This window comes from Papio anubis, chromosome 18 (assembly GCF_008728515.1).
Source record: "Papio anubis isolate 15944 chromosome 18, Panubis1.0, whole genome shotgun sequence".
Classification (NCBI taxonomy): domain Eukaryota; kingdom Metazoa; phylum Chordata; class Mammalia; order Primates; family Cercopithecidae; genus Papio; species Papio anubis.
The window spans coordinates 35,064,665-35,070,293 of record NC_044993.1 but is presented as its reverse complement, the minus strand read 5'-3'; the positions used below and the strand labels follow the sequence as shown (position 1 = coordinate 35,070,293).

At 42.6% G+C, this 5,629-nt stretch overlaps 1 long non-coding RNA gene across 1 annotated transcript; it reads right to left on the bottom strand.

Annotated features, from left to right (window-relative positions):
- Window positions 1-316: 316 nt before the first annotated feature.
- On the bottom strand, window positions 317-2,588 carry LOC108583531. Its single transcript, XR_001898265.3, has 2 exons — window positions 1,341-2,588; window positions 317-412 (listed from the first exon to the last, which is right to left on the bottom strand). It is a non-coding gene; the product is annotated as an uncharacterized LOC108583531 (long non-coding RNA).
- Between the last annotated feature and the right edge of the window lie 3,041 nt (window positions 2,589-5,629).

Sequence of the window (5,629 nt, the reverse complement as noted above, 5' to 3'; positions counted from 1 at the left end):
AGTTTCCAAGAGACCAACCAGGGGCAAACCAGGTGAAAATTTGAACTGAGTACTGTGAACAGCCTCAAGACTAGACACTTATACTTCGAAGAAGCACAGTGGAGCAGGAAGAGCTTGAACTCTGCCAGACTGCCTTGAGTTCAAACCCCGGCTCTAGCACTTACTATGTAATCTTCGGCATGTTACAGAACATCCCTGAACCTTCTTTCCTAAGGGATATTAGGAAAATACAAATATTAATAGAACTTAGTACGTTCTTGTGAGCTTTAATAGTACAAAACATATAAAGCCCTTAGAACAGTATGGACTATAGGAGTATCTATTATTATTATTATTATTAATTATTGACTCATAACCCCGTAATTGAATCTCTTGGGCCAAAAATGTGTTTTATCATCCAGAGTTGTTCAGCCTGTAGAAAAGAAAAAGAGCACACATATCACATATCATAAAAAGTCTCAGCAGGGTCTGGGGCTGCATTATGTCACTAAATATATGAATATTTATACAGTGAAATAGATGAATATTTAGATCAAACAAAAAGTATAAATAGCTTTGTTTTAGGTTAGGTCAGTTTTTGTTACCATGTACATTTTTTCAAAAAAGCACAAAACACAACACAAAACAAACGAAAACAAACACAAACCCCTCAGAGTTTCTGCTAAGGGATTTGGAAATGCATCTAAGGGATGTGGTTTCTATTGCTAAAGTGGCTGCAGGCTGCACATGTGTGTGGGGCGGGAGCACAGGGTCAAGCAGCAAACAACGATCTCCTCCAGCGGAACTGGCCAGGAAAGGTAGAGTGTAGGAGATGGGCTTGAACCTGAGACCCTCGAGCGTTGACCGGTCTTCAAACACAGGACTCCAGGCAACAGTACACATTGGTGACAGTGAGCAGGAAGCAGAACCCAAGATGGGTTGCTAAGAACCTCTCAATATGTAAGCTAGGGCTGGAGTATAAAAAGCTTTGAATGCCAGGACAAGAATGTGGGCTTTATTATATATGCAAGAAACTGATTTCTTTCCTTTTTTTTTTTTTTTTTTTTTTTGAGATAGAGTCTTGCTTTGTCACCCAGGCTGGAGTGCAGTGGCACGATCTCGGCTCACTGCAACCTCTGCCTCCTGGCTGCAAGCGATTCTCCTGCCTCCTGTGTGGTTGAGACTACAGGCACACGTCACCACACCTGGCTATTTTTTTTTTTTTTTTTTTTTTTTTTTGTATTTTTAGTAGAGACGGAATTTCACCATGTTGGCCAGGCTGGTCTCAAACTTCTGACCTCTAGTGATCCACCCACCTCAGCCACCCAAAGTGCTGGGATTATAGGCATGAGCCACCGCACCTGGCCTGATTTCTTGAGGATTGAATTTAGCATCTTGGGCAGTTTCCGTCTCTGGTACAGAGCCTGGCAGGTCCTTTAGAAAACGACGGTCTGGAGTTATGCTCCCATGTGTGTAGGCGCCTTGCTCTAGAATGCCCTTTCCCTGGCCTTTGAAGTCCTGCTCTACAACGCTGTCCCTCTGTGACATACTTTGCTTGTCACACTGGGGCAGATGCTGTCAGCACCTGACCCACATCTCCTCAGTGCTCACCTGTAGGCAGGAAAGCATGCTACCTGAGAACAACTGTAGATCTCTGTCTCAAGGCTTTTTCCTGGCTGCTGGTGTACCCTGGGCCCATGCACAGAATAAACTGGAGATGATACAGAGTAAACGCCCTCAGGAGCAGCTCTGGACCACTGGCTTCCTGACCATTTTTGTCTTACCCTTTACCCTTTGTCTGTGTTTTCTGGGATGACCATCCAAATCAACAAGTTACACTAGAATTTTTGACTCAGTGTCGTGCTTCTGGGGAAACCCAAACAGAGTCATCACAGGCAGAAGAGTGTCCTCTTCCTTAGACTGATGGCTCTGTACTTGGTTTTATGGTTTCCACCAGGAGGTGCCAAGCATCTTGAGGACGGGAACTTTCCATTCATCTTGGAATCCCCATGGTGCACTGCAGAGGGTCAACATCAGAAAAATGTTCTGCGGAGTGACTTGGGATATGAGATAAGTCCCAAATATTTGCAAGAGCTAAAGATCACCAGTGTCTTCAGGGGTCAAAGCTTAGCTTCTGGGTTTTGGTCAGTGGCTCTGCCACTTACTAGCTTGATGCTCTTGAGCAAATTGGTTAACAGTTCATCTCTGTCTATGAAATGGGGATAATAAAGTTTTTCCTATAGAGCTGCTGTGAGAGAGAAATGAGATCTTGTGAGGCAGTAAGCTTATTTCCTGATTCTCAGTGTTCGTTATATATCATACCTGTTCTTTTCCCAAATATCCCTGTTTCTCCTCTTGCCTGTCTGTAACTAATTCCTTGGAGTCATGGTCGTAAGTGTCTCTTAACTGCTTGTTGAAATAAGTTCAAGTCTATGTGCATGTGATCTGACACTTTCCATCTACTAGATAGAAAATCTCCATCTTTAAATGAGGACTTTGCATCGATTATTCCGTCTTCTGTCTCCAGTCCCCAACACAGACACATGTACACAGACACATACAAACAAGTGGACCTATAATTTCTTTTTCTTTTTCTTTCTTTCTTTCTTTATTTTTGAGATGAAGTTTCACTCTTGTGGCCCAGGTTGGAGTGCAGTGGCGCAATCTCTATTCACTGCAACCTCTGCCTAACTGGTTCAAGGGATTCTCCTGCTTCAGCCTCCCAAGTAGCTGGAATTACAGGTGCACGCCCCCATGCTGGGCTAATTTTTTGTATTTTTAGTACGGACAGGGTTTCATCATGTTGGCCAGGCTTGTCTCAAACTCCTGACCTAAGGTGATCCACCCACCTTGGCCTCCCAAAGTGCCAGGATTACAGGTGTGAGCCACCAAGCCCGGCCTGGACATATTCTTCAAATACACATTCTCAGCTACATTTCTTTCTCCTTCTGCAATTGCCACATGGACATCAACCAATACTCTGCCTGTTTAACCAAAATAACTTTTTCTTTTCTTTTTTATTTGAGATGGAGCCTCACTCTGTTGTTCAGGTTGGATTGCAGTGGCATAATCTGGGCTCACTGCAACCTCCACCTCCTGGATTTAAGGGATTCTCCTGCCTCAGCCTTTCAGATAGCTGTGACTACAGGCGCTCACCACCACGCCTAGCTAATTTTTGTATTTTTAGTACAGACGGGGTTTCACCATGTTGGTCAGGCTGGTCTCGAACTGCTGATCTCAGGTGATCTGCCTGCCTCTGCCTCCCAAAATGCTGGGAATACAAGCCTGAGCCACCATGCCTGGCCCCAAATAACATTTATGTCACCTAGAATAAAAACATCCCTAAGCTTGGACTGTAAGAACGAGGTCTTCTCCCTCTTTATCATCATCAAGCACTTCTCGAGGCTTCATGGCAAACATTGCCCCAGGCTAGGCCCTTGGATACCTGGACTAATCCAAGAAAGGTCACATCCATGGAGTTTCTGACTTCGTTAGTTCCCTTCTTGCAAGAAAATGCGGAGACAAAGACATGAAAATGGAAAGAGGCAGGGTCCTGGTTTCCAGTCATATAGGACAAGAGCTGGATGACTCTGAATATCCCAGTTTTCTCTCTGTGCCTCAATTTCCCTACCTCTAGGAGGAAATAAGAGTAGATATTTCCTAAGGGTCCATTTATAAAGGTCTTGGGTTTAGAAAGTTAAATTAGAGAAAAATCTGAATGCAGAAAACATGCACCCTATGGTTTTATGTTTCTTTCTCTTTTTAAAACATCCAACCAAAAACTCATTTGTTGAAAGATGTCTGTGCTATTACCCCTACTGTGGTTTCTTTATGAACTTAGATAAAGAGGAGGAATTTATTTGAAAGTCAATAGACTACAGTATTTATTTACAGGTCTACTGTATGTGCTAGTTTAAATTCAACACTTTGAATGGGGTAGAAACAAATGCATCGGAATTTGACCAAGGATACATTCATATGTCAGTTTAATGCTCCAGCTGTTTAATCAAAATATGAATAAAAGGTCTAAAGCCCAACAAGCAGAAATATCATAGTTGTGGGATTCGCCGTTTGCTTCCCCATTGTCAGCCAATTACTGTGCAATTTTTCCCTGTGACTGAATAACTAACTGTTAGCAAATAATGAAAAGGCAATTACAGCGACGCTTTGTTCCTATTACTTCCTTCATTTTATCCCAGCTGTAATTATTGTCAGAGCTGGAGGTTTACTGTACCATGCAAGCAGCACCAGGAAAGAAAATGGAATGGGCTGGTGCATGGAAAATTGCAAATGTCACAGCTACCTTCATCGGCACTGTTGGACTTCTGAGAATAAAAAATCAGAGGAAAAAGCTCTCCATGTGGGTTTTACAAATTCCCTACCTCAAGCTGTTGTGGCGACTGGGGAAGAGGGGACGGCGGTAGGGGTGGGGGACAGGCAGGAATCAGGCATGATGTTTGTTCTTTTTGTGTGTGTGCGATTCCCAAAGGGCTGTGCATTTTCACTGCAGTCGGCCTGAAACCGATTCATGGAACTCTTCTCTAGCCTTTGCTTCTCATTAATGGTCTCCATGCTGTTTCATAATGGGGAGTGGCATATAAATGATGCATTTTATGGGGTTTGATCTTTCTTCAGAGAGAAAATATGCCACATATGGACAGATGTCTGAAAAAGAAAATGACGATCATGCCCTCTTTGTGCAGTTGCCGGGACCTGTTCTTAGAAGCTGACTTTCACTGACCATATGTAACATGCCTTCCTTTTGACATTATTTTTATTAACTAAAAACTGTAAGATAAGACAAAAGAGATGGAGGTACATTCCTAATATTTTAATTCTCTTGTTTTTTCAATAAATATTTCCTAAGTGCCATGTGCAAGATACTAGACTAGGCTCTGAGGAATCAAAGGTGAGTGAGACATGGTTCCTGCCCGTAAAAGGCTCAGTCTTGAGGTATTTTCGCACCCAAATAAATGTCTTTCTGTATGAAAAGCAACTTAGCATAGCTGAAAGTGTATAAAATTGTATGTTTGAAGATCTGAATTCTAATTCCAGCTCTGCCACTTACTAGCTGGTTTTTCTTGATGTATCAGTAAGCTACTGCTGTGTAACAAACTATCTTCCAAACTGTGTGGCTTAAACCCACAATGATATATAATGAAAGGTCATGAATCTGGAGGTCAGATGGGAGGCTCTGCTCCAGGTTGGACTTGGTTGGAGCATCCTAGCTGAAGCAGCTTTGCCCCAAATGTCTCTCATCTTCCTCTTTGAAATAGCTGGGCAGCCTGCATTATCCTTCTCATGGCAATGTCTGAAGAGCACGAGAACATGTGGAAACATGCAGGCACCCACAGCAAGTAATTTCAAGACCCAGCTTTAATCACATCTTCTAAAACCCTATTGGCCAAAGCAAATTACATGGTCAAACACTGAACAAAGGGTCAGGCAAGTATACCTTACCTCTCAATGGGAGAAACGGCAGAGATACATGACAAAGAGAATGCATACAGTTATAGGTAAAGAATTTGGGGAAATTAATCCAAACAACTTCTCTTGAATAAAACTCTGTGCCTCAATTTCTTTGTTTGTAAAATGGAAGCTCACCTTATCTGCTTTAGGAGATTGTTGGGAGGATCAGAGGAGATAAAGA